Source organism: Euprymna scolopes, chromosome 27, assembly GCF_053919585.1.
Source record: "Euprymna scolopes isolate OS-2025 chromosome 27, ASM5391958v1, whole genome shotgun sequence".
Taxonomy (NCBI): Eukaryota; Metazoa; Mollusca; class Cephalopoda; order Sepiida; family Sepiolidae; genus Euprymna; species Euprymna scolopes.
The window spans coordinates 73,745,970-73,756,838 of NC_136508.1; the positions used below are offsets into that span (position 1 = coordinate 73,745,970).

Genomic DNA, 10,869 nt, shown 5'->3' on the forward strand with positions numbered 1-10,869 from the left:
TTCAATATAGTGTTAAGCATAGACCAAGTTGTAATTTTAATAAAGTAATTAAACTAAATTATTACATTGCAAGGTTTAAGCCAAGTAAACATATTATTAATTTTTATATATTAATTCGAATAAATATATTTAATGGAAGCTCCAGGTTAAGTATATTAAGTAGAGGCGATTATTAAAAAAAAATTCTCTTCTCGGTGTCTAATCTGTAATGTTTTTCGCAACTAATTGATTGTTTATTTTTATGTTTGCAACGGTAATTTACTAGGAACTTATAAAGCCTCTAACAATTCGAGTATATGCTGTCATTCAATGGATATGCTGTCAGATGATTGCTATATAATCTCATGAGAATATTGTCTTGTAATGTTTGTGTTTTCTCTATCGACTCATATATGATTTAGTCTATCCATTTCGTCTAAATTAAATGGCAAATTAAATGGCTTCTCTTCAGAAACAGTTTGTTTTAATATTTTCTGTAATAAGTAAGGTTTCTTACCAGGTCTTTAATTTTTTTTAAGTTGATTTTATTTTTTTTTTATGATTTACAAATGTATTCAATTAATTTAGACATTACTTTTTTATCCAAGAAAAAAGAATGTATATTTTCTGATGGACTCAATAAATCTATTTGATGTTTTGGTATATTCATACAATTTAATGTAACATAAGAAAGATGAAGCCAATAAAAAATGAATGTTAATTAAAGAGATAGTAATGATAAAATTATAAAGTTCTGATAGTGTAATTCCATTTTTATTGAACTTAATTAATTCTGGAAAATGTGAATAATTTTATTGATATATACATCATAATGCATATGTATATATATATATATATATATATGTGTGTGTGTATATATTTATAGAGAGAGAGGGAGAGACAGACAAACAGATAGAGATAAATGGTAGAGATTGTGATCTCAAATATATAAAAGGATCTAATAGGGAATAATATTGCTATGCACATATAAATAAATAAGTTATAATAAAAAAAGCATTTTTCTTTTAAATGTGAGAGATAATATGATTATTTCCACAGCCAAAAACGTCGGAGCCCGCAAAATCCATGGCAGCCAACGTACTGAAAGTCCAACTTACATGCCAGAGTGCTTGCCTCGTATGTAAGTGGCTCGAGTTGTGAATCCCCTGTTTTAATATGTCTAACTGATGAACCCAAATTAGAGCCAATATCGAGTCTTGGACTTCCGTTTTCTTGCCTGTGATAGATTCGTGGGTTGCAGTGTTTTTTGGGCTGTGGAAATAATTATATGTACCTATTTACTATGCCTCCCCACGGGACAGAGTTAGACACCAGGGTCGTTTTTTAATGTGGAGAAAAGGTACAAAAATAAAAATTGTCTCAGTTGTGAAGGATTTCTCCTCCACCGAAAGAGAACAAGAAAATGAAGTGCAGCATCTGAAGAACAGATGGTATTTATTTGCTCCCCCACCGAGCAAATTAGGCACAAGGCCGATTTTTAATGTGAGGAGTGAAGGGAGGGGGAAGGGAAAAAGGGGACCAGCTCCCGAGAGGTGGGAAATGGGAGCTGGTTAAAGATCAGGCATGTGGGGTTGCCCCCACATCTGGTCTTTGCTAGTCATAGCTTGCAGTATCTGCCGGAACAGATACTACACTTTGATCTTGGCCAAAAGACCAAGAAAAAATAATTATATGTAAGTAAGTCAACAAAACTCCTCAAGCTATTTAGTCAAGTTCTTAATATATAGGATATGCAGAATCTGTAGTAAACTTTAAATTTAGATTCAAGCCAATAAATGACAGCGAATGTGTAAAAAGGGTCTGCCTTGAGCTTTTTTCTGCGCATACGCAAATTAAAGTAAGAGGTTAAAAGGCGTTCTGCTTTGCAGGGTCTGTATCCGTACAAATTTAGATCATTCGCTAACGGATAAGGCTTTTAAGCTGCATGTGTTGGTTGTGTAAATTTTAAAAGTTAATACGTATACGGCTAATACACCAACACTGCACGAAATAATATTATTAAGAGGGCGTATTAGCTCGAAATTATTTATAATATTAAACAGATAAATATTTGTCTATATTCAAAATCTTTGCGTTAAAATTTGGTTGCAAACGTATATATAGATATTTTATTTTAAATCAACGCTTATATTACGGAGGACCCAACCTCGACAAAGTAAAACTACGCGGTCCAATCGTTATATCACGGACATAAAATATATACCTTTTTTTAAACTAAATAATATATTGCTCTTATTATTGAGCATTATAAATAATTAGGGCTGTGAATATCCTGTCATTGTTTTGACTCTGAAGTATATATCCGATACACCTAGACTCATTTAATCAACCGAGAACCACGACACTATTTATAAAAACGTATAATATATCAACTGATATACACTTGATAGTCAAAGTAATGAAAAGTATATTCTCTTGTCTAAGCCCTATTAATAACCTTTGTGCATTAAGTGTTATGCATCCTTGGATGTCTTTTACATGACATTATATATATATATATATATATATATATATATATATATATATATATATATATATATATATAAGAACAAGCACTCAATAAAACATGTTAAAAACCCTTTCAAAAAGAGTTAAAACATATTAAATTAAAAATAAAAAAGGAAGCACAAAATAAGTAGACAGTTCTTAATCCGCGGAGTTTCGAGGAAATACGTTCCTTCTCATCAGAGGGTAGGATTTATCAAAAAGCGGGATCGGATTTTGCTTGCAAAAGTATTTTATGAAACTGCAAGTAAGCCATAGATCTTACCTGGTAACAAATAGTGAATCAGAGGGAATATGGCGAGGAAAAAGGTGATTTCACGTTAATGGATTGTCTAGTGAAAGGTAACATATCCAATAACGGTAAGATCTAAACATCACAAATCCCCAAACGTTGGTTAAATTTCCATTTCCACAAGTAAAATCCAAGAGAATCGCGTAATTGAGAGATGTTTCAAAGATAGCTGCAACGCATAAATACGAGGAATAATTCACAAATGGGTTCAAGGAAAAACAAATGAGTTCAAATAATATTATTGAAAGGAAGTAAAACAACCCTTTTTTTAACAATTTAAATTCGAATAATTACCAAGGAACTTCTCTAACCACTTTAATTAAAAAAAAAACCTTATTCTAACAATATCCCTTCTCAATTAAATGGAATAGCCTAAAAAAAGGTTCGGCCTTATATCGCCTCTGCAGAATTGAAGTTATAATTATAATTACTTTCCCTCAAAATAGTAATATAATATACTTGAAAAACGAACTGATCTCCTACTGAAAAAAAAGTCCAAATTTAAATATTCTAAATTTGAAATTACATAGCTATTAAATTAACCTTTCAGATATATATATATATATATATATATATATATATATATATTATTTTTTCTAGAACATTATCGTTTTTGTAAAAACTTTCGTAGGATTTTATAACTTTGTAATTGTCATTGTAATTCTTCATTGCTTCTTTGTATTACATAATATTATTTTGTACGTTATCAATTTCCTCCTGATTAGGTATTAGCCGAAATAGCTCTTGAGAAACTTCCTCTCATTTTATTCAAAACTTACATACAGTCTGTACCTCCAAACGTTTATGAATGCACTTATATATATATATATATATATATATATATATATATATATATATATATATATATATATATATATATATATATAAGGAATTCTGCCTTTTGGATTATTTTGGACCATTTGGAACTTACCTGTTGGATTGGAAGTTTTTAATTCTACCGAGTTTGGATTTTTGGATTTTTACCCTTCACCGGACTGTCCATACATGTGAAATCATTTTATCATTTTTTGATTTTACCTCCTATTCCCATTACCTCACCCTTTTTTTAACCAAGTAAGATCTGTGACTTACATGTGTTTTCATTAAATACATTTACGTGCAAGAAGGAGAGGATTTCTACGAAACTCCGCGGATTAAGAACAATCCACTTATCTTGTGCTTCCTTTTTTAAAATTAAATATGTTTTTAACTCTTTTTCAAGATGTGTTTATCATATTTTATAAATTATTTGTTTCATATATATATATATATGAATATATATATATATTTATATATATATATATATATATATATATATATATATATGTATATAGTACTTTATTAACATCTATTTAAAGGAAATTGAGTAATAATAATTGTTGATGTCAAAGGTTATGAATTAAGGAAGTGTTCATTTTTAGTGAAACAAACCAATTAATTACGGAATCTTAATTTAGCCAAAGAGGGAAAATAACTTTTTCTTTAATAGAGGGGATGATTCTATCTAAGCGGTTTTTCTTATAGCACCTAATTCAGAGCAATCAGATGGAGGGGATGTCATGAAAATTACGCTTATTAGTCTTGAGAGTGAATCGAGGGGTACCCAGAAAAATTATTTCAGTGAAGTTATGAATGTTCATAGAAGTCAGTGAATGTTTAGCCTCAGAATTAATCGAATCTAAAGTCCTACGCGGGAATATTTCATAAGATTTATTAAGCTCTTTATACAAAAGTGTTTTATATGTAGGACACTCAAGTTTATATTAATTTTTAGTCGTATCAGTAGGGACGAAATTTAAGGCGTTTTGATGTTTATTCTTTTTAACTTTCTCGGCAAAAAGATTTATTTTTCGAGTAACCGGATTATAATGGTGTTTTTGTTTCTTAAATCTTATTTATTGACGAAATTTTACATGGAATTCTCTTACTCAAGGTAAGGATTATATTTTATGTGGCCAATAGTTTTAATTTGTGGATATATTCTTTTTGGGTAGGATTAGGAATATTTTTGAGACAGAGAAATGTGTTTCTTTTTCAAACATATCTGGAAAGAATAAAAAAGCTCAACCAGGCGGCAGCTTCTAATGAAATAAGAATTACAGTTAAGTTTACCAAAATCATTCAAGATGGCAAAACAAAAGTATATTATAAATATTGAAGTCATCTCAACCAGATGTAAAATCATGATAAAACCAAATAGGAATTGTATTGTCATTTGGTGAATGGATTCGTGACCATGCAGTAGTTTCGAGTGGGGCCTATCGGTGCCATACTAGTGGGTAATTGTTAGCCTTTACCTTATCATGGCTACAAATAAGAGCAAGTAGTTAATAACTCATGTTAAAAACACTTTGAAAAAGCGTTAAAATATATTTAATTTTAAAAAGGAAGCACAAAATAAGTGGATATTCCTTAATTTGCAGAGTTTCGGGGAAATACTTTCTTTCTCATGAAAATGCAGGAAAAGAATTTGCTGGCAAAATTATTTGATGAAACTACAAGAAGTCATAAATCTTACCTGGTAATAAATAGTGAAGTAGAGGGAATATGGTGAGGAAAATGGTGATTTCACGTGAATCTATAGTCTGATGGAGGCTAAAATATCCAATTACAGTAAAATCCAAAAATCTTAACTCAAAAACAGTTGGTTAAATTTCCATTTCCACAAGTAAAACCTATGTATCTCAACATTATATAAAAGTAAATGTGTTTGTTCCTGTGTATGTTTGTGAGAGCATTCCCCATGCACTTGCAAACAGCTTGCATGATTGTTTTTGAAAATGTATACAAACATACTTGATGTGCCTGGGAGTGGTCTTTCGCAGGTTTCGTGGCGAAATGCCTCTGATAAGTATCAAAATCATTATGTAAATCATCAACTAAAGGGGGAAGTCTACTTTTTATTGGAGTTCCTTGGAGAATTTTTATCAACCAACAGGCAGAAAGATAAAGCTTACAAAACCAATTGTAGATTATCTTATAAGACAGAAGCTGGTTCGAAATATCTGTTTGTTTAGAGAATAATTGAACCATGACATTTGCATTTTTGTACATTTAAAATTTAGGGCTGGATAGGACGCGCCAAGCAGCTTCTGCCCAGATCTGACAACAGTACTCCAATTTAGAGTGTACTTGGGTATATTGCAAAATGAGGATTGTATGATTAGTGGGATACTTGCTGTTGCGGTAGAATGATCTACTCATTGCTCCAGGGATCTTAACCACGGATTTTATGTATTTTATGCATTTAAGAGCAGCAGTTAAGGTTAGTCCCATAAACTTTTCAAGACATAGAGTTTCCCCAGAAAGACAGCATTTCATTTCAATTGGAGCTCACATCGATTAAGATGAAAGAAGAGAAGCTTGGTTTTAGTGCATATAAATAAACCAGCAACCGCTTTTCCCCATTCCAGCACGTTCTCACAATCATGAAAAAAATAAGAAATATCTTAATTATTGCTGGCCTTTGCAGTGTTGCCATAGATCGTGATGTCGTCTGCATACATGTTTACGAATGATCTAAGAATGCGAATTGGGAGTATATTGGTGAGGATAAGGAAAAAAATTGTACCCAAGATGGAAGCCTCAATGGCCTCAGCCTTAAGATATGAGGTTTTGATTTCTTCCAATCAACGACTACGCGTATAAGCCTATCATAGAGAAAAGGTTTAATAATTGAGAGAATATGTTTAACTATTCCATAGTTGTCGATTTTGCGAAGAACACTTTTATACATTACTCTATTATACGCGCTTGATATGTCAAGAGTTATTGCTCTATAAACGAAGCTCCTGTCAGGAGATTCGCTAATCTTGTGTGATATAACCGTTATTACATCAACTGTATATCTTTATATTGCACGCTACTTACTAAGTTATATTTTTAGGTCGTTGGCAACTCTTTATTCATCAGAGATTTCAGCAACTTACTCATGATGCACAGGAAATTATTTAGTCCGTACTGAGATCAAAATGTGCGTCTCCGGAAATTTTTAAAACGGGACAGGCTGGTGAAATTTTTCATGATTTTGGTAAATATTTGTGCTTAAGGCAATGATCAAACAGCTTTGTAAATACGACAGCTATATTCAGTTGAAGCTTTTTCAGCATTATGACTGAAATGACTTAGAGGCCAATTGTTTTACAAGAATCAAGGTTGTTTATATGATAAAGAGAATTTGTAATGCAAGGCAAGTTTATTAATGGAAAATATATAATAGAATTTTTATTCTTTATATATCTATATATCTATAAAAACAGAGATGTGTGTGCCACAGACGATTTCTGATTGGTTAATCCAATAATCACATCTCCTAAAAAAGTATAGTTCTTACGCTCTTAACTTTACCATAAAATATTTTGGTCTTATTTATTGTCCATCTTGGAAGGGTTTAATTTTTTTCTAATTTGCCATTTACAAATTACAAAAATACGAAACTTCACAATCCAACCTCCGACTCAACGTCCGCCATTCACAAAACAAGAAAGCAAACGCTGGACAGATTATTAGTACTACTACTACAAACAATACAGCACGAAAACACGCGCACACACGCACACACACTCACGTCCACTACCGTCCTTGGCTACGTCACGTTGTTATGGCAACACGATAAATACACAGTAAATTTGATTTTCTTCATTTCTACGCAAATATTACGCAAATATAAATCATATAGAATATCTGTATGAATATAATTACACGTAATAGTTAAATAAAGATGATCATCGTATAAGAGAACCGAAAAAGAAACTAATAGGGAATTTGTATAAAGTTGTATTTTCTTTTTAAATAAATAGAAAAAAGGGGTGTTGATAAGACTATCGATACTTATACAGTTTAGTGACGACATTAAAAAATGGAAATATTGAAAAAAAATTTTATTGTACGTAACTGTTATAGACTGAAGTTCTCCGAAAAAAAATTTCACTTCATTTGATCAAGTAGTGTTGTTCTTACAGCGAAAAACAATTATTTATCACGACGACGTCAACGTGGCCATTTTGGAAATGTACCTAGCAGAATACCTCCATTTTAGGCCAAATTTCGCAATCTAGCCTTTTTTTTCTCGCCATATTGAGATGCGCACAACACATCTGCAATTTTTTTACGTTTTTTTCTTTTTTTTTTTAAATCTGCAATTTTTTTGCGTTTTTTTTTTAAATAAGAATACTATTGAATATGCAAAGAAATTGAAGAATGCAAAGAATTGAAGAATTTTTATACGAGATTATTTTCGAAACATGCTCAGTTGGACACGCATGGATAACTTCGAAACTTCGTTTATTTACTTCTGTTACAAATTAGAAAAAAAAAACACCCCAAAAATGGCATCTGTCTTCGCAAAAAAAAAAAAAAATCTCATTCTGGTGGGGGGGGGGGGAAAGGGCTAGATTGGCCTAAAATGGAGGTTACCTGCCCTTGCGGAATTCCTGGGCCTGCAATAACATTTCCAAAATGGCCACGTTGACGTAGCCGTGATAACTCATTGTTTTTCGCTGTAAAAAAAAAAAACTACTTGATCAAATGAAGTGAAATTTTTTTTCGGAGAACTTCAGTCAATAACAGTTACGTACAATAAAAATTTTTTTTCAATATTTCCATTTTTTAATGTCGTCACTAAACTGTATAAGTACCAGACTATCAATATACACAAAGAAATATAGATTTATTTTTGGGTAAAGTTCCCCCGGGTTTTCCTTTCACTTCAGTAAATAATGGTCTTTTGTTATATATATGGCGTACTTATAATATCCTTATATATATGATGTTTATGTTTATATATATGTATAAGTGATAGTACCTGTGTGTGTCTGTGCGTCTGTGTGCATTTCCCTGCGCTAAAACTGTCAATTTTAAGCCTACAGATTCGAAATTTGATATACAGGGTACTGAGATTTGGGAAAATCGATGTGATAGGTTTTCGACAGAAATTTGGCGATTAAGTGGTCAATATTAAACAATTAGACCTTTGAGAACTCTACCAAACTCCTCCTACAATTTAAGGTCTGAACACGTGATATTTTATATATAGATTCCTTGGACATGGATCTAACTTATTAACTTTACTTGATCCCTAAACAATAAATGTTAAGAGGTCATAATAGGGGTCAAAGTTTAAAAAAATTGACCGTTTTTTTCCTCAGCATACACTTCAAAACACCTGGGCAACGCCAGGCACCGATTGCTAGTATATCTATAAAAACAGAGATGTGTGTGCCACAGACGATTTCTGATTGGTTAATCCAATAATCACATCTCCTAAAAAACTATGGTTCGTAGGCTGTTAACGATACCATAAAATATTATGGCTTTATTTATTGTCCATCTTGGAAGGGTTTAATTTTTTCCTAACTTGCGATTTACAAATTACAAAGATACGAAACTAACTTACAATCTAACAATCGAACCTCCGACATCACGGCCGTCATTATGAAACTAAACTAAAAAAAAAAACCCGCGTTCACTCGTGGTCTTTACATTTCGGGTTTGGGTACGTGTGCAGTTTTCCATTGACATTAAAAAATGGAAATATTTTTAAAAAAAAATATATTGTACGTACTCGTCATGGGATAAAGTTTTCCTACAGAAAAAATCACGTAATTTCATCAAGTAGTTATTTTTTTATAGCGAAAAAAGAAAAAAATCAACGCTACAAGCGAAATTAAACAGAAAGTTCAAGTAGGGGGATTTCCCCCTTTTTTTTATAGCGAGGCCAAATTTCGCGAATTTGGCCATTTTTTAAAGCAGTTTGGCCTTCAAAATTTCTGTTTGGCCATTTTCTTCACCGATGAAATAAAAGAAGCAAATAAAAACAACGCAATAAAACTTTTAAAAATACGGCACACTTTTGTTGTTCTTGTTTGTTTTTTTTGGTAATTTTCCTTAATTTTATTTTTTCAAGATAATACTATTAAATGGACACTATTATGCCAAATTAGCCCCCCCCTCAAAAAAAAAATGCACAAAAATTCGAGATTTAAGGTTTTGACGAGATAATTTAGCGAATTGTCCGAACTATTGCGAGATAACCATCCATTAGTTTTTCCTGAAATTTTGCCACAAATTGTATTTAATTACATAGATGTGCATAGTAACAACATTTTTTTGCCGAAAATTCCCGTTGCGTCTCCAGATTTCATCGGTGAAGAAAAAGGCCAAACAGAAATTTTGAAGGCCAAACTGCTTTAAAAAATAACATTTTATATATTCAACGATTTGACCTTTGAGAACTCTACCAAACTGCTCCTACAATTTTGGGTCTAAACAGTAAACACGTGATATTTTAGATATAGATTCCTTGGACATGGATCTAACTTATTAACTTTACTTGATCCCTAAACAATAAATGTTAAAAGGTCATAATAGGGGTCAAAGTTTTAAAAAATTGACCCTTTTTTTTTTCTCAGCATTAACCTCAAAACACCTGGGCAACGCCGGGCACCGATTGCTAGTATATATATATATATATATATATATATATATATATATATATATATATATATATATATATATATATATACATATATATATATATATATATATATATATATATATATAAACGTTGGAAATCACTCTTATATATCGGGTAAATAAAATAATCTATAATTAAAAAGAATTGTTATAATAAACACTTTACAAAATAGAATATCTTACTTAAAGATATTTTACCACCGACACTTGCTAGCTCTCTCTCTCTCTCTCTCTCTCTCTCTCTCTCTATATATATATATATATATATATATATATATATATATATATATATATATATATATATATATAAAGTAAGTTATAAAATGTATATGGCGATAAAACTACACTGAATATTCCGCGTTTAATCCACTCTAGGATTCTTCAGGCTTATGCGCATAAGCCTAAAGAATGCTAGAGTGGATGCAACGCGGAATATTCAGTGTAGCTTAATCGCCATATACATTTTATAACTTAGTAAATAGTTCTACCTACGTATTGAGCATTTTGAAGTAAATACTTTAAGTTTACGCATGAATCTATACTTTCGTATATTAATTTTATGTGAGTAAATTAAGTAGTTATATATATATATATATATA

The 10,869-nt window shown here is 31.1% G+C and overlaps 1 pseudogene; it reads right to left on the reverse strand.

The window, feature by feature from the left end:
• Positions 1-1,511: 1,511 nt before the first annotated feature.
• On the reverse strand, positions 1,512-1,665 carry LOC145249158 (U2 spliceosomal RNA; annotated as a pseudogene).
• Positions 1,666-10,869: the final 9,204 nt, after the last annotated feature.